A 19,571-nucleotide genomic window follows, 5' to 3' on the forward strand; every position below is an offset into this window, starting at 1 on the left:
GATATTTACAATATAAGTTACATCAAGTAGCATTCTTTAGCACAGTTATTTCTTGCTTTTTGTACCCGGGTGTAATTATGTGCTTTAGTGGATTTACAATTAGAGAGAAGTTTCTGTATTATTCTTTTTCCGTTTTCTTTTGGTAACGGTGCATCCCAGTGAAGTCGTCCTGTTGGGTCTAGAGTGTGTGAAATGCCTGGATGTGCACGAGCAGGATTGTTATCACCCAGATCGGAAGTGCTGACGCGGGATTTCTGGTCTATTGTTATCCTACCAGATCCCAGCTCAGGTCGACTGAATCGTTGGTACCTGTCATTGAGTAAAAGGCAATCCACTACTAGGTTAATCAAGAAAGAACTTACACCACTCTAAAGAACCACTTACCACTGGAAAAGGTTTAAGAGTTTATTATAAAGCCAAAAATATCTGGAGATACAAACATCTCAGAATAAGATTCAAAAGATATACGGGTATCAATATAAAAAGAAATTCTCTAAATGCTCTTAATCGGCAAAAGGAAATTATCAAAAATATCTCGAATACCATGAGAGTTGCAAGAATCGCTATGAGTTGCAACTTGAGTCATTTACAGAAAAGAAAAGTTCAGGTTAGGCTGTCCCTACACTAGACTAAGTGACATCCCTACTTAACAAGATCTTTACCTAAAAAGGTGTCAGCAGTGGTGACTTCCAAAGAAGATCACACACTTCCCTTAGTCTTTGTCTCAAAGTCGAAGTCTTGCAGTTCTCTATCTGCCTACCCATCCGCTCTCTTAGGTTCCTCAGATCATCTGCCCTAGCTCCACCCCGGGGTGCTTTCCCTAATACAAAATCACATTTCCAATAGGAACGCCCCTGGAGACGCCTCTCACGTGGTATCGATTCTGGCGGCAAATTCCAGTCTGATCCTCTTCTGGGCCCTTCGTTAAAGTTGACCTTGCTTCCCAGGCTTCTTCTCCAGCGAGACGGTACCCCCTAAAATTCCTGAAGACTCCTACAGGCATGTGCCGGGCTCTCTTGAACAAGAGTCCATTCATCACTTTCTGATAAAGGCCCCCTCGCACCTGCAAACAGACACTTTCTCGGTAGGCCCCAAATTCCGGCCTCCACCATATCTTAGGTCGTAAACTATTTTTGAACAGGCTTTACATTCGTGCTCTGTGCGACCTCTCCTTAACGAGCACATGCAGATCAAAGAAGCGACTTTATCTATTCAGGCCTACTAGAATTACATGAAACGGGCCTCTGCAATATGCACATTTAATTTCTATGTTTAAACAGTATTCTAACTAACACACATTACTATAATGTAACACATCTATTTAAAACATAACTTCAATTCTATGATTAACAATACTCTATAGTAAAATGACATTAGAATCCAAGTTACCTAAAAGTGTAACATCATCTTTCGTTTCTTGTGAAATGCCATGTGGCCTACACATTTCCATGGTTTGCAGAATTACATTTCTTTTTCACCCAGCCCCATAACATGAGATTCCAACATCATTCTAACATTTCTACAAATCTCTACATTAGTTTTCCACACTGATATATGTATCTCTATTCTAATTAAACACTCGTGTATATATTTTCTCCATATAAGTTTGACACTCTTGTATATTATATACTAGACTAATACAACGTGCTTGTAAATATGGTGCACTTCTACATTTTTCAGATTTGTGCTCTCTCAATCCCCCCTTTGATGACTTACAGTAGTCATCATCCTCACAACACCCCCTCTAAGGTATAGAGTATCAAACTGAAGTCGTTGCAACCTTCCCTCGTTTCATCTCCTCTAGAGCCCTCAGACTCCTGTACTGATTCTCCTGCATCGCAGCTAGTTTCTTCCCCTGCTCTCGCATGGATCTCTGCAATTTGTTTGCTCTATACCATTTGTACAGCCTTACCAATCCCCACAAAGTGATTATACAAATCACTATTATGATGATAGGTTTCAGTATGTACCAAATGATATTCTTTCCCAGGTTGGCAAACCAACCTCCAACCTTACCCATTCCTTGACCTACTTTTTCCCACACTGTTACCTTAGTCAAATCTTCTATCTCATGGTGTATTTCAGTAATATTTCGAATGTACTTTTCTAGAGGTTTTGAATTGTCTGGAATGTAAGTGCAACATTCCTGGACCTTCAAAGCCTTACAGACTCCGCCCTCTTTGGCCAACAGAACGTCTAGAGCAAGTCGGTTTTGAAGAACCATTGCCCTTATCGATTGCATCTCTCCCTCCACCAGCATTAGAGATCTAGCAGTACTGGCGGATAGTCTATCTACAACTGTTGCCAATCTTCTTATCTTGACATCATTTAGTGCTATCCCCAAAATAGGGAACATAGCACCAAATACATCTCCAACTACCTCCTCAGCGCTTACATCCCTTCTTCTTCTAGTTTGTTTTCCTCTCTTTTTGGATTCTAAGTCCTCAGCATGGTATATTTCGGGGAAGACTATAGCTAAATAACATGATCCATACCAATTATCTGGTAGTTTCACGTATGCATTTCTTCCACAGACAAAATATACATTTGGAATTACCTGCATTTCCTTTAGAAAGTCTTTGGAGTAATACTCTAATTGGAAAGCATGTTCACAACTGACTGCTCCCACAAACACATTGTCATAATATGTTTGACTTCTATGTATACACAGCTTTCCCCTTTTCTCTCGGTCTAAAGCTATTGGACCACTGCTACCCTTTCTTTGGTGTTCCCTTTCTTCCTGGGTCCAATCTGTTTTCCATTGTCCTGAAGCCTTTAGGATCTTTTGTCTTCTATATCGATCATCCACCTGCCCTATGAACTTTTTCTCAATCTCGGATACTTTACAAGTCAAATTATTTCTTCGGGCATGTGAAGTATCTAAAGTTCTCCAAGGAAGGAAAAACTTCTGTAACCTGTCTTCACTCTTCTAATAATCCCACTTATTTAGGTGTTTATAATTCGGCACCTCTGGCAATACCGAATCAAAGTGTGAGAAGTAATACTCAAACCCCTCACGTTCATAAAATATGCTCAACAATAAACTACATGAGATTCCATAAGTCAATGGAAGATGGTGATATCTGATGCCTTCATCTACAGAAGCTGGCAACTGCATACAGACGTAGCAGTTCTTCGCCTCCATGACATCAATATATTCATAAAGCAATTTGGCATAAGCATTTGTTTTAAAATTCCCCTGTGATTCATCTGCATGTAATCTTTTTATTTCAGCATCTAACAAAGCTTTCTCCTTCTCTGTGTTTTCCCCCTGTTTGCCAATCGTAGGAGGCTTCTGTGTTGATGCACTTTTTGCTTCTTTTTCTGCTTTTGCCTCATTTTCATGTCCTACTACATATGATACAGTAACCACTAAAACTATAAGAGAAATCACTACCACTAAAAGTGTGCCTATTATGCATTTTGCCCTGCGGTTCGGGTTGCCAGCCTCCATGGTCTCAAAACAGTGTAGTTCTGTTTTTCTTTCACAGCACAAGTCTCTTTTCTTTGCTTCTCCAATCTTTCGAGCCACACCTGGAAGCTGAAAAAATCCCCTCCGCAAAACAGTCTCTGAGTTCTGTAGCAACAGGCAACTTTAGTCCTTCTCCATCCTCTAAAATGGAAATCCCTAATTTCTTCTTCTTCTTCTTGGCACTAGGTTATCTCTCAATCTGTATTTACAAAGTTCTTTGCAAAGTCTTTAATAATCCGAAACTATGCGTGTTCCAAGAAGTTCCACCACTTGCTCGAATATTTCCATACGAAGAAGGATTCCCTCAAGAATTGGACACCTTGAACAACAACATGGAAATTCAACTGTCTCTAGAATCAATTTTCTTATTCCGCTCAGGAGAGGAGGATAGACGATATTAAGTGTCAGCAGTCTCTCGACCTCCACTCCTGGTACCACCAACTCTACTTCCACTGTTATGAAGGGGTCAGTTCTGGTCAGGGTCACTTTCTTCACCCTCCCAGTTCTGCGTCCCGCTGAGGACATCTGTAGCGAGGTAGGTCCACTCGGGAGTAGCGTATCTTCTGCAAGGCACTCGCACCCTCCTTGACCTTCTCGGACCTTCCTGCTCTTGTCCTTGTGCACTTTCTTCTTGATCTGAGTCTTCGGATATAGGAGCAAGAGTTTCCTCTCGAGCTAGCTTCAAGCTTGGCCTCCTTTTTCTTTCAGGCCAGGTAGCTGCTCCACGCCTTGTTCTCCTATCTCTTGTCCGTTTACTCAGTTCTCGATCACTCTGGATTTGTTCTGTCTCTGAGTTGGTTTCACAACAGCTTTCTCCTTCAGTGGCGACTTCGGTTTCACTGTCGTCCTGCCTTTCTTCGTCTTCTGTGACACTCCCAACTTCTTCAGACACCCCCACAGCTTGACCGATCCCCTCTTGTGACTCTTCTTCCACTACTGGATTTTCGTCTGTGAGAGGAGCTGTTTCTTCAAGAGGTGCTGGAACTCTTCGAGTATGGGAAGCGTGGATCCAATTTGGCAGATCTCCACACTTCACGGCGGTGTTTGTAACTAATATTATCTGGTAAGGACCCTTCCAGCGCACGTCCAAACAGTTCTTCCGGACGTGCTTCTTCACCAGCACCCAGTCTCCTGGGCACAGGTCGTGGCACTGATTTCTTGAAGGTGGAACTTCTGCGGCCTGTACCTGAAGAGACACAGAATGAATGGCGTCAGACAACCCCTTGCAATAATCCAGGATCAGGTCATCTGTAATGTTCAGTAATGCAGTGGTTGGGACTGTTGGAAGTCTCATTGCCCTCCCCATCAGCACCTCGTGTGGAGAGAGACCTGTCCTCCTGTCGGGTGTGCTACGCATACTCATAAGGACCAAAGGAAGAGCATCAGGCCAACTTAAGGAAGTTGATGAACACACTTTAGCCATTCGACATTTCAACGTCCCATTTGTCTGCTCCACGATACCTGAAGCCTCTGGTCGATAGCTACAATGCAATTTCTGATCAATGTTCAATGCAGAGCAAAGCATCTTCACAACTTCGCTGTTAAAATGTGTCCCTCTGTCCGATTCCAGAGAGGCAGGCACCCCGAAGCGCGGTATCAACTCTCTAAGCAACAACTTTGCTACTGTGAGTGTATCGCACCTGCGTGTAGGGTATGCTTCAACCCATCTGGAAAATATGCATACTACCACCAGAACATACCTAAGGCGGTTAACTTTTGGCATTTCAATAAAATCCAATTGCATTCTGTTGAAAGGCCCCCCAGACCTCCCAATGTGACTCAGTGTAACTGGTGTTCTTTTCCCTATGTTCAACTGCTGACAGGTAACACATCGCTTACACACTGCCTCTGCTGCAATTCTAAATTTTGGGCAATACCAAGTCTGCCTGAACACCCTCAACATGGCATCTCTTCCTAAATGCACTGGACCATGTATCTGTCGTGCCATTGGGCTCGCTAACTCCTCAGGTAACACTGCCCTTCCATCTGCTGAAACCCAAAAGTCCATTTCGCTTCTCACACACCCTGCTGTTTCCCATGCCTGCTTCTCAGATTCAGGTGCATTGTCTTGCATTTGTTTCAAATCTTCCCAAGTATCGACCGTTTCTAACATCATGCTTAATTCTGTCCTTTCCTGAGCCCCACCTACTTCCACCTCCCTGAAAGAATAACCATGCTCCGCGCAATAGCGGGCAACTTCGTCTGCATATCTATTTCCTTGTGACACAAAATCTGTATTTTTCGTATGAGCTACACATTTTACAACCGCGATTGCAGCTGGACCCTGTAATGCTTCTAACAGCCGCACAAATTCTCCATTTCTGATTGGCGAACCAGAGGAGGTCATGTAACCCCTCTGAGACCACAATTGCCCGAAATCATGAACTACACCGAAACCATATTGGCTGTCAGTATATAGGGTGACTCTAATTTTCTTACCTGCTGTACAGGCACGTGTCAATGCAACGATTTCTGCTACCTGTGCGGAGTGTACTCCTTCCAGGCAAGCGGCTTCCACAACTCCAGTAATGGTGCAAACAGCATAAGCTGCTCTCAACCGACTAGTATCATCTCTTAAACATGAACCATCGACAAAGTAAATTTCATCGGGGTCGATCAATGGTTCATCCACAATATCTGGTCTTGGCTTCGTACATAGTTCAGTCACATCAAGGCAATCGTGATCTTCACAGTCTTCGCCTTTAATGTCATTAGGGAGTGGCATCAGTGTAGCAGGATTCAAGACAGAGCACCTCTTAAGGGTCACGTTCTCTGCAGCAAGAATAACTTGCTCATAGCGCGTGAGCCTACTGTTAGTCAAGTGCTGGGTCTTGGTCCTGGTCATCAACAGTTCCACAGAATGAGGTACATACACCACTAACTGGTGTCCCATCACTATGCTTTCACAACGCTCAATGCTGACACCTGTTGCAGCAACGGATTTGAGACATCCGGGCAACGCTGCGGCTACAGGATCTAGAGTAGCCGAAAAGTATGCAACTGGTCTACGGGCATTTCCATGGACTTGCACTAAAACTGACAAGGCAAAGCCCTCCCTTTCGCAGCAATAGAGGGAAAATGGCTTCTCGTAGTCCGGCATTCCCAGAGCCGGAGCACGACACAAGTCATCTCTCAGCTGCAGGAACGCCATCAAGCACTCATTGTCCCATGGTACCGGATCGCTCACCTCCTTGTGCGTCAGTTTCTGTAAGGGTTTTGCTTTCAGTGAAAAGTTAGCTATCCACTGTCGGCAATAACCAACCATTCCTAGAAACATCCTGACTTCTCTCTGTGTTGTAGGCGAGTTCATCTTCATTATCGCCTCTATTCTATCTGGTGACACCTTGCGCTTTCCTTTTTCTATCCGGTGACCCAAGTACTGTACTTCTGTCAGACAGTACTGCAATTTGCTCGGGGATACCTTGTGTCCATTTTCAGCTAAATGGTTCAGCAAGGCGATGGTATCTGTCTTACAAGCCTCTTCTGTTTCTGACGCAACAAGTAGGTCGTCTATGTACTGGACCAGAACCGAATTCTGGGGCAGTACCAGACTTTCAAGGTTCTTTTTCAACAGCTGGTTGAAGATTGAAGGGCTATCTGTGAACCCTTGTGGGATTCTACACCATGTTAAGACGCGACTCTCTATTTTAAAAGCGAAGAGATACTGGCTCTCTTCGTCTAATGGGATTGAAAAGAAAGCCTGACAAAGATCTATCACTGTGAACCACTCAGCTTGGAATGGTATCTGAAACAGTATCACTGATGGATTCGGTACCACTGGACAACATGAAACAACAATGTTATTAATTTTTCGAAGGTCCTGTACTATCCTAAATTTCCCACTAGGTTTCTGCAAACCCATAATCGGGGAATTGCATGGGCTTCCCACGATTTCCTTCAGTATTCCCTGTTTAATCATAGAGTCGATCACGGGTTTTATTCCTGCAATCGTCTCTTGGGACAGCTTGTATTGTGGCGTTCTTGGATAATCAACATTTGGTTTCACTATGATCTTCACTGGCTCTACCCCTTTGACCAATCCTATCTCTTCTCCTGTAAAATCCCATACTTCTGATGATACTGCCTCCCTTAAGTCCCAAGGAAGGTCCTCCACAGTCAGAGTGGGATACAGTTCTATGCATGTTCTTGAATTCACAATTTTGAAGGTAGCATCATCATCTGTCGTTTCTACCTCTACTCCCTGTGGTGTGCAGTATATGGTACAATTCAGCTTGCACAATAAGTCCCTTCCTAACAGACACACAGGACTAGAATCGCACACCACGAACTGATGTTCATTCGTGTAGTTTCCGATTTTTACTGACACTGGTTCCGTCAAAGGGCTAGTCATTCTTTTGTTTGCGACTCCTACCACCTGAATTGTTTCCCCCGACATTGGTAGATCCGGAACCACTGCTGATCTCAAAGTTGATCGAGTAGCTCCGGTATCCACCAAGAATGTTGTGGGACACCCTGACACTTCTGCCTCTACAAATGGTCCTCTTTGATCCACTTCCAGAACTGCCCGAGGGTGCAGTCCTCTTCTTTGCTTACACGTTGTCCCGTTAAGGGATCAATGTAGTAACCCTTTTCCTCATCTTCGAAAAGAGGCATTTGTCTAAAAACCTTTCCCCCTGTCGAAATCTTTGGTGGCTGCGGAAACTGAGCTCGTGGAGCCGAAGTTCCCCCTTTGGCCACCTTGATTCTCGGCACTGGTACCCCTTGAACTGGAACCTCTGGAACCTCCTCCTCTACTTCTAATTCTCCGTTTTCAGGGTTATAGGGACACTCGCGTCTCCAATGTCCCACCTGATGACACTGGTGGCACTTTGTCGTTTTCTTCAACGTAGCAAGGTCTATTCTAGGTCTCGGGTTTTCCTCGCTGTCTCTACTCTGTCCGTTTGGTTTTCGTCCCATTGTCCCTGTTCCCTGTTGGCGCTGTCCACCCTTTCCAGCTGACTGCATCTGTACTACCATCAGCTTCTCTTTTAGCTTCTTTGCTTTGGAATCTATTTCGTCACTGCAGTACCTGGCATACCTCAAAATCTCATCTAATGGTCTGTACTGCCAACAAATTAAATGTTGCTGAATCATCAAACAAATATCAGGTCTCAACCCCAAAACAAACTTTGACACAAACTGCCCTATGTCTTTGGGGTCCATTACATCGAGTCCACTGTATTGTTTGAATGTTTTCAGCAATCTCTCATAAAATTCATGAACTGTCTCCTTGGGTTCCTGTCTTGTTCGGTCTATTTTTACCCAATCTATGTCTTGTGGTGGGACCTTTTCCTTCAACCAAGTGATTACTCTTTCATATTTCAACATTACAGTTTCAGACGGTCCATTTGTGGCAGCATTCCTTTCTGGTTCTACAGTTGGCCACTCGACACTAGTCTTGCATGCTGTCCACAAATCTCCTGGCACCACAATGTCAAACAAAGTGTTCAAATCAATCCACAATACCTTGGAGATTTTCACAAACCTTTCTACCTGCTTGTACCACTCAACGGGATTGTCCCTTAACTTCGGAAAGGAATTGGTAAATGCAGCCAAATCTCCTCTACTCCAGGGCACATGTACATAGTTCCCATTCGATATTTCTCTCAAAGGAAATGCCTCCATCTGCATTACCCTTCCTTCCGGAGACATCGCACTCGTGCTCCGCCTGACAGTACCCCTTTTGGACCACCTCTCTTCCCATTTGTCCAGATCTCTCCACACTCTTATTCCCGCTATCAGTTCCCTTATGTGTGTCTTAAATCCTGTAGTTCTCTTCTCATCCAAGTCTTGGTCTGAATACTGCAACCTATGGTTACTCTGTAATGTCCTTGTTCTGGACAAGTCTACCGTATACTTGTCTGCCAGTCCAGACAGTTTCTCATGTATTGCTCTTGCCTTTCGGGTAATATCTTTTGCTATAAACAGTAACTCATCTTGTTGGTACATGTCAATCCTTTCTAAAGGCAACGTCCCATCTATTATCTCATCCAGGTCAGATTTTAAGCTAGTGACATCGAGTCTTTTGGCCTTTACTGCAGCTTTCAGTATGCTAGCTCTAGGGGGTCCATTCACATCTCTCCCATCCCAGCTCCGAGTCCTACGTCTAGGCTCAGGCGAGTTATGGGGAGTCCTCCCATGTTCCCATCTCTCCAGGTCCCATGCAGTTCCATCCTCTCTGGGCGTATGGTGAAACACTTTCCCATTTCTCATAATCCCACAAGTCCCATTCTGCATGGTTTCCCTAGATGCATGGTAAGACATTCCGTCATTCCCCCTTTCTTCATCATTTGCCGGTGGTCTTTGATCTCTCGACCCATGGCAAGATCCTTCACTGTTCCCCATGCTCCCACGACTCCAGTGCTGTACATTATCATTAGGTGCATGGTGAGTACATCTAAATCTATCCCTGTATTCTTGTGTCCTTCTGTCCCTCACTGGTTATGAGACGGGACGTCTCTCCACATCCTGTACTTCTCTCACGTCTCTCTTGCTCATTTCCACCGTCAGTATGACGTATAACTCCTCTACTCTCCGGACTGTTACCATCCCACTCCTGACTACTGGCGCTAGCCCCGCAGTGAGACAATGTTCCATTGCCTCGACTTCCCCAATCAGCCTCTGTTCTTGACCTGTGGGCTGGTGCTTCTGTGGACCCATCCCATTCTCTCAAGTCAGCTCTCAGCTCCTTAAAGGATTTCGGCCGTGGTCCCCTCAGGTCCATCGGTCCTCTCTGACCCCCCTGTTCTTCTGCGGGACCCACTGCTGAATCGAATGGGGTGCTCCACGTCACTGGTCCTGGCAATTGCCTCCAGGCATTTGTCGTGTTATTTCTCCTTTCCATTTCAGCTCTCTCTCTATCTAACCTCCGCTGTTCTTCCTCTCTGTCTCTCTCGGGGTTGTAAATCGATACTATAGGACCTATGGTAACGGGTACTTGTAGAGCGTCTGGCAACCCATAGGACTCAACCCTCTCTGTTTCCGGTACCTTCTGCACCACAAACCTTCCGACTACACCCTGTACTGTACTAGGCTGCGTTGTCTCTTCACCTTTGGTAGGTGTCCACTTTGATATAGGGAGTGGTACATACCCCTCTATGGCAGGCCCATCATCCCTTGCGAGTCCCCCATCCTCCATTCTCCGAACGTTCGGAGGCGGTCTATCTATCAACAACCTATTTATCAAGTTGTCCTCCGACTCGCTCTCCTCATCCCCTTCCATGAGCCTCTGTTCTCCTGTCACCTCTCTCACTGGGTATAACTTATCCACCTCAATAGCCTGTACCCTCCATCTCTTGGCGTCCGCATCCCATTGGGCATCTCGCACTGCCCTTACTGATCGCTTCAACCTTTCTTGGCGCCTGTTCAGATTTCTGTTGTGTGCCGCCCTAAGCCACGCATTAAGGGCCTCAAACTGTGTTGGCCTAGGCGGAGGATTCAATGAGGACATAATTGATTTCAGCCGATGTAACGCCTCTAACCTGAACGTTCCATACTTAGGAAACGTCAGTTCCTCATTCCCTTCCGAGATCTTACTCCATTCACCAATCCATAGTATCGTATGCAAGCCAACATTCGTTGCCATATAGTAAGCTGGTGTACCCTCTGGCGGTGCCTCTTGCCCATAATAAGAGTCCCTTCTTTTTCTCTTAAAAATCCCTCTCAAACATTTAAAACACTTCATGTTCAAAACCTACAGAATTTCTAATTTTCTCCGCGTCTGTTTACTTCCTGATGACAATCCACCAATCTCAGCACGGTTCTTGCTAACTGCCCTATCAGAACGCGGCTTTTCACTGACGTCACACCAGCCGCCCAATCTCAGCGCGGCTCTTGCCGACGTCACACCAACCGCCCTATCACGTCGCGGCTCCTCACTAACCGCCCTATCTCAGCGCGGCTCTTGCCGACGTCACTCGTCCCCCTTTGCAGCAGTTCCCCTCCTTTCTCAGCTCGTCTCCGCGTTCATGCGTGCGTCCCATTCATACTCCGAAAAATGATTACTTCCGTCCAAGCGATCACTTTTCTTTGACTGTCCGTCCACAGTCTAACTGTAATTGTCACCTTAACTGACGAAATGTCTTTCCGTTTACGTCCAGACAATCGCCTTCTCTGATAGGTTACTTACACACAGTAACTTTCGACCAGCGTCCGTTACTCACACACTCACTCTTACACTCCCCCTATCTCGGTCCTGCGGCGGTCAATGGTACCTCATGACCTCCTTACTCTGGTCGACAATTACTCTGGATGTTCGATACACCCGAACCACTTAAGCTCTACCCCGAACTTAAGATTTTACCAGGTTGCGCGCGCTCACAACCTTCTCACAATCACACTACAGGCATTCAACTCCGCAAGACATTACAATACAAATACAACACAAAACACCGCAATCTGTTCACGCATGACCCTTTTTATACTCACTCTCGTCCGAAACTGCTGCTTTTCTCTCTCCGTCAGTGCCTTCTTCGGCAGGCCACCTCTCGAACTCTAGGGACCTTGGGGTAAACTAACCTAGCCTAGATTACCCTCCTCAAGAAGATAACCATCCTCACTCTGCTACCTACTGCTGACGCGGGATTTCTGGTCTATTGTTATCCTACCAGATCCCAGCTCAGGTCGACTGAATCGTTGGTACCTGTCATTGAGTAAAAGGCAATCCACTACTAGGTTAATCAAGAAAGAACTTACACCACTCTAAAGAACCACTTACCACTGGAAAAGGTTTAAGAGTTTATTATAAAGCCAAAAATATCTGGAGATACAAACATCTCAGAATAAGATTCCATAGATATACGGGTATCAATATAAAAAGAAATTCTCTAAATGCTCTTAATCGGCAAAAGGAAATTATCAAAAATATCTCGAATACCATGAGAGTTGCAAGAATCGCTATGAGTTGCAACTTGAGTCATTTACAGAAAAGAAAAGTTCAGGTTAGGCTGTCCCTACACTAGACTAAGTGACATCCCTACTTAACAAGATCTTTACCTAAAAAGGTGTCAGCAGTGGTGACTTCCAAAGAAGATCACACACTTCCCTTAGTCTTTGTCTCAAAGTCGAAGTCTTGCAGTTCTCTATCTGCCTACCCATCCGCTCTCTTAGGTTCCTCAGATCATCTGCCCTAGCTCCACCCCGGGGTGCTTTCCCTAATACAAAATCACATTTCCAATAGGAACGCCCCTGGAGACGCCTCTCACGTGGTATCGATTCTGGCGGCAAATTCCAGTCTGATCCTCTTCTGGGCCCTTCGTTAAAGTTGACCTTGCTTCCCAGGCTTCTTCTCCAACGAGACGGTACCCCCTAAAATTCCTGAAGACTCCTACAGGCATGTGCCGGGCTCTCTTGAACAAGAGTCCATTCATCACTTTCTGATAAAGGCCCCCTCGCACCTGCAAACAGACACTTTCTCGGTAGGCCCCAAATTCCGGCCTCCACCATATCTTAGGTCGTAAACTATTTTTGAACAGGCTTTACATTCGTGCTCTGTGCGACCTCTCCTTAACGAGCACATGCAGATCAAAGAAGCGACTTTATCTATTCAGGCCTACTAGAATTACATGAAACGGGCCTCTGCAATATGCACATTTAATTTCTATGTTTAAACAGTATTCTAACTAACACACATTACTATAATGTAACACATCTATTTAAAACATAACTTCAATTCTATGATTAACAATACTCTATAGTAAAATGACATTAGAATCCAAGTTACCTAAAAGTGTAACAGCATCTTTCGTTTCTTGTGAAATGCCATGTGGCCTACACATTTCCATGGTTTGCAGAATTACATTTCTTTTTCACCCAGCCCCATAACATGAGATTCCAACATCATTCTAACATTTCTACAAATCTCTACATTAGTTTTCCACACTGATATATGTATCTCTATTCTAATTAAACACTCATGTATATATTTTCTCCATATAAGTTTGACACTCTTGTATATTATATACTAGACTAATACAACGTGCTTGTAAATATGGTGCACTTCTACATTTTTCAGATTTGTGCTCTCTCAGAAGCGAGACGATCCTTCTGGCAAAGTGAGCCTATCCTTCTGGCGAAGATAAGCGGTGAAGGGTTCCCAGATGTTACTGGGCGAGTTCACAGAGGCATCGGTCTCAGTGCTTGAAAAGTTGTTATTGATAGTATGTACTGTCTGTAATCCAATCCTGGGTTTTTGGGGTCCGTGGTCTTCACTGTGCATTGCAAACTGCGCTTTGCCAGGAGAAGCATCAGAGCGATCAGTTTACGTGCCCCGTCTGGCACATCACTAAAATAGCTCAAGACGCAGTTGTGGAAATGGGGGAACTGGCCTGTTCAGGACTTACCTATCATACAGAAAACTTCTACCCAGTAGACCGCAATTGCGGGACAGTGCCAAGCAAAATGTAAGATGACTGCCTGAGGCGAGTGGCAGCGTGGGCAGTGAGAGCCAGGGGACAGCCCCATCCGAAATATCTGTATAGGTGTTCGATACAAGCGGTGCACTAATTTGAGATGTATGAGGCGTAAGTTTGGGGGTGCGGGGGGTAGCATCTTGAGCTGTTAGGTTGAGAGCGAAGTATGTGTTCCAGGCCTATCGATCTGTCGGGGCAGCCGCTTTGTGTGCTGCATGTGGTTGTATAGAGATGATTTTGTATCCCCAACATGCTTTCATGAAAATCTACTGTCATATTGATGCACTACTTTTTCACTTCTGCACTGAGTAATGTTGCAACTTCATGTGATATTACATGCCAGTTGATTTTCTCCCAGGGTGATTTTTAAGCTAGTGTTATTTTTGCACTTAAATGTTTTTGCCCCTAAAGGTTTCTGCTGTTGTTGCATCTTAAACTATGTTTGCACCTAAACATGCATCGAAATGGGTGTTTGTACCGAAGTATTTTTCCTCCTGCAAGTTTTTTCACACTCTAGTTTATGTAGCACGTAAATGCTGTTTCCTCTTCAATGTGATTTGAGCTCCTGATGATTCTGCAGTAAAAGTGATTTTGCACCTAAATGTGATTTTGCTTTTAAATGCGATGCCACAATCCAGTTACTTAGCTTTTTGTTCTTAAGCACTCATTCTGAGTTTGACAAAATTAAGGGGTATTTACCGCAACCGATAAACTGCCCTCTTCTGAGGGAGGTATTCACAGGATGTGTGAAGTAACCGGTTATAAGTTTGCCAAGGGACAATTAATAATTACATGTGGAAACTACACCAATTTCTGATTGTTTTGGAGTTTTTCCTACCCCACTTTAATTCCTTAGTTATGTTTTATAACTCTGAAGAGGTCAACATAAAAAACATGACAAGACACTGAATTTAAAACATTAAAATCACACATAAATATATATATATATATATATATATATATATATTTATATATATATATATATAATATTTTAAAACATTTGTTCACACAGCCTCATTTTCTGTAACAGAAACCTGGATGCAAATTGATATGATTTCATAAAACCTTACAATATATAAACTTCTGTACAAATTACTCCAATTTTTGAATAGTCAGAAAATTCTTGTGCTTCCGCAGCAATCCTGAATCCGAGTTAATATAAATTCCTGAAGCCTTTAAAAATTGTAACAAATGTTTGTGCAAATGGCTTCATTTTTTGGATGAAAAGGAAACTTGAGTGCCACCTCAGCAGATTTAATATTATTCTTGAAAAACATTGGTTTTGAAAGGTGGTGACGCTGAAGGGACAATGTGGAACAAAGAGCAAATGAATAAAATCCTGGATCCCCTAGTAAAACAAGTAACACTCTTTCCCTGTTTTTCCAGAAGAGGACCAGTTGCCATTATTGCATTTCGCGAAAGCAAGTTAATTTGAAAAAGTGTCCAAAAACGGCAGTGAACATGGTCCAAATTCTAGATCAAGTACTGCGGCGCTACCTTGGTGTGGCAGGATGAAGTCTCTGCCTCAAGCCTTTTCTTTGACATGCAGAGCATAAACTCTATCTGATGGCTAGTAGAGGTAAAGTCATCCTTTGATGAGCTTTTAAATTGTGTGGGAGAGAGGGAAGCCAAAGCCTCTTCCTGCAGTTCAAGATAACTTAGCACCAAGGCAAAATCCCAGGAAAATTTATATTTACCCAGGTCTGAGCCAAAAACTTTGCGATTAATAAAACCCCTCATGGAGTCCTTTTTGTTGTAAGCTGGAAGACCCACCGAATCCTACTGGCCAACCCTTGTGCTAAGGAGCTTATCAGACTAATTTCGAGCCTTAACGCTGGGGACGAAACAGACAAGTTAAAATTACCCTGACTGCCAATCCTGAAACTTAAACCAGTCAGAAATACCATAGTCTCAGACTGATCTTCATTAAAACTAACCTATTGTTTTTTGCATTTAGGGTATACCCTCCTGGGAAAGTAAGCTATGCTTTTTTTCTTAGGCACTCAATCTGCGTTTGACAAATTTCAGTGGGATTTACTGCAACTGGTAAACAATTATTGGCTGAGCGGAAAGTATTAATTGACCGATAGGCCAAACCCTCCGAGGCCAACTGGGCCAAAAAATTCACCACATGGACCACGTCCGCGACCAAGTCGCACACACCAACGAGACCATCTGCCCCAAGCTGATCTGTATCGCTTGACAGTGCTGTCCGCCCAAGCCTTGGAGATGAGGACTTCAGCCTCTCTCCAAAGGCCAGGGGTTTGCCATCCGCTCCTGAAATCCTCCACGCCATGAGCGACAAGGAGCTCGTCATCACCAATGGGTGAGGGTCCCCGTTCGGGTCCGTCAGAAGAGTAGGAAACCGGCGGAGTAGGATTGGAAAATCCAAAGAAAGTTCCAGAAGAACTGGAAACCAAACTTGAGAAATCCAGAGCGGAGTGACTATGATTATGTCTGCCGATTGCCTGCGAATCTGAGCGGTTGTCCGCATGATCATCGCGAAGGGGGGGGAAAAGCATACCCCCGTTCCACGCACCAATCCTGGAGAAAGGCGTCCGCGGCCACCGCCAGAGGGTCCGGACGCCAACTGCAAAACCTCGGGAGTTGATGATCCAACCTGGATGCAAAGAGGTCGATCGTGCAAGGGCCCCACCGGTCGTGGAGGGTCGCAAAAACCTCCCGATCCAGTTTCCACAGACTGGAGTCCTTGAAATGACGGGAATGATAATCCGCCGGCAGATACTCCGCCGTCACCGAGACGTGACTGTCCAGGCAATATTACCAGAAGCTCGCCGCAAGTCCGATAGAACCTTCGACCTGGTGCCTCCCAGGTGATTGATATAACGGACTGCAGATACGTTGTCCATTTTCAAAAGGATGCACGACTGCACCGAATCTCTCGACCAACACTGAATGGTGAAGGAGCCCGCCAGAAGTTCCTAACAGTTTATACGTAACTTCTGTTCTTCGGGAGACCACAATCCGCCCGTAGAGAGGCAGCCGCAGCAGGTGCCCCAACCAGGCCTGCTGGCGTCTGACTCTATGACCAGGTCTGGAGCCGATCCGAAGATCGCCCTCCGTTCCAGGCCTCCATATGGTCCAACCACCACAGAATTTCCGCCTCGGCTTCCGCCGACAAGGTCACCTTGTGCGAGTAAGGAAAACCTTTTTGGAGAAAGGACGACTTGAGGCGCTGTAGAGCCCTGTAGTGTAAAGGGCCCGAAAAGATGGCCTGAATCGAGTTTGATAGAAGGCCGACCACCCGTGCCAACTGACACAGAGAGACTTGTGTCTTGTCCAGAACGCGTCTCAACTCGTACCGAATTTTTGCAATTTTCCTGGAAGGGAGGCTGAGAGTGGAGAACGCGGAGTCGATGACGAACCCCAAGAATGTAATCGATTGGGTTGGGACTAACAGCGATTTCTTCTCGTTGATCACAAAGCCTAGCCCCTGCAGGAGGGACACCGCCCTCTGCAGCTGGACCACCAACTGGCGGGGGCAAGAGGACATCAGAAGAATGTTGTCTAGATAAACGATCATCCTGACCCCCCAGGTCTTAGGAATTCCACCACTGGCTTGAGCATCTTGGTGAAGCACCAGGGGGCCGAGGAAAGCCCGAAAGGGAGAGCCGTGAACTCGAAAATCTGTTGCCGGCCAAAGGAACTGGAGGAAACGTCGGTGGGGCCGAAAAATTGGAATCACCAGGTAAGCGTCCGTGAGGTCCAATCTGAACATCCAATCTGAAGGGTGAAGAACGTCTCGCAGGAGGTGGATGCCCTCCATTTTGAAATGGTGGTAGACCAACCATTCGTTGAAGTCGCTCAGGTTGATCACCGGTCTTTTGCCGCCATCGGTCTTGTCGACCAAGAAGATGTTGCTGATAAAACCCTGTGGGTGACGGAACGCGGGAAGAATGGCTCCCTTGCGGAGGAGAGAGGAGACCTCCTTGTCCACCAGGGACGCATCTTGGGATGAAAAATGAATCGGACGAGGCGCCACCTTTTGCACGGGGGTCCCGACAAACTCCAAATGAAAGCCCCTCACGGTTTGTAGAACCCAAGCATCCCTGGTAACTGTCAACCAGGCCCGGTAAAACTGTGCCAACCGCCCCCCCTATGCCTTGAGGGGAAGAAGGGAGAACACTCACCGGAGTTAGGGTTAAATGCTCCTGTTCTGAAGCCTCTGCCTTTACCATGCCGGCCATGCGTGGGGTAGAAATTGTCGTACTTTGACTGGTCCTGGTAGGTGCCGGAGCCTCTTTGGTTGGTCTGCTGGGACTGACGACCGGTAGAGCGGCCCCTCCACGAGGGAACACCTTCTTAATAGTAGATTGGGCCCTGTCTAGAGACGTAAATGTATTAACAAATTTGCCTAATTATTTTATGAATGGCTCCCCAAACAATCCACCTTGGGCGACCGCGACGGCCTCTGAATCCGCTAGATCACCTAGTTTCGGATCGATTTTTATGAGGAGGGACGGGTGGCGCTCTGTGGATAGGGCGCAGTTAGCGTTCCCTAGGAAAATGATTACTCGCTTCGCCCAACCGGAAAGTGTCTCAGGAGATATAAGAGAGCCGGAAGCTTTGGCCTCCTCAGCCATGTCAAGGATCTTGATGGCCAGCCTGAGGGCGTCCAGGAGTTTGTCCTGGCACGCCCTCCAGGATCTATCTATCCCCTTCTAAGGGTCACGTATGAACTTCTGTAGAAAAGTGGACATCCTAGGGTCAATGTCGGGAGTGAGCGCCACTTTTCCCTCCAAGGAGGGGCGAGGACACTCCGCCCGAAGGCAAGTGCGGGCTTCTTTTTCAAGAGGGCGGCGTATATGCTCCGCTACATACGCGGCCACTTTGTCCGAAGGAAACCATTCGGTGGATCGGGGATGAACAATTTCATTGGGGTCTAGCATATCGGATGGAGGGACATTAGATCGGGCATCTTTGGGCGGGCAGTATGGTAGCCATGGCCTGGGCGGGCTGGCATCGGGGTCCGGATCTCCAGAGGGCATTGAGGGGGCCGGCAAGGGCGCCGGGGTAGGAGGCCGCGGAGCTGCGGCGGAACCAGAAGGTTGGCTATCCAAGATCGCCTTCTTTAAGCGTTCAAAGGCATCTACGTCCACACCCGGTTCCCTAGGACGCTTCACAGGAGGGGAAGGCCCGGGATCTGGGCCGAAGTGGACGACGTGTGGTTAGGAGCCGCCACCCTACTCTCCAGGCGCTGAAAAGCTTCTTCAATCTGGCGTGAAAGCCTACTCTCTAGGGGCGAAATAGCCAAATCGACTGCTTTATAAATGGAGGTGTCGACTGCCTCATAAAAAGCATCCCCCCAAGGCATGTCTGCCAAGGGGTCCTGCTCCTCCTGGTACTCGTCATCATACTCCTCCATGGTCACTGGAGAATTCTACGTTTTATGAGAGACACTCAACCTGCTCTCTGGCCCAGGGAAATATATATATATATATATATATATATATATATATATATATATATATATATATATATCCCAATTTTAATCACTGGTTGTCAGTGCTAATGTAGAACGGTTATAAAAACCGCAATTTTCCGGGGTTCTAGCCCCAAGGGGACTGCTGCCGGCACTCAAAATACAACACCCTGTGTCCCCGCAGGAACACGCTGGTCCGGGAAAGTCCCCTTAATAAATGTGGCCACAGGGCCGGTACCAGACCTCA

The 19,571-nt window shown here is 45.8% G+C and overlaps 1 protein-coding gene across 20 annotated transcripts in view; it reads left to right on the plus strand.

The window, feature by feature from the left end:
• Nucleotides 1-19,571, plus strand: part of EPB41L2 (erythrocyte membrane protein band 4.1 like 2) — a 1,174,544-nt gene that overhangs the window by 345,989 nt on the left and 808,984 nt on the right. The window lies entirely within an intron of this gene.

Source organism: Lissotriton helveticus, chromosome 6 (genome assembly GCF_964261635.1).
Source record: "Lissotriton helveticus chromosome 6, aLisHel1.1, whole genome shotgun sequence".
Lineage (NCBI taxonomy): Eukaryota > Metazoa > Chordata > Amphibia > Caudata > Salamandridae > Lissotriton > Lissotriton helveticus.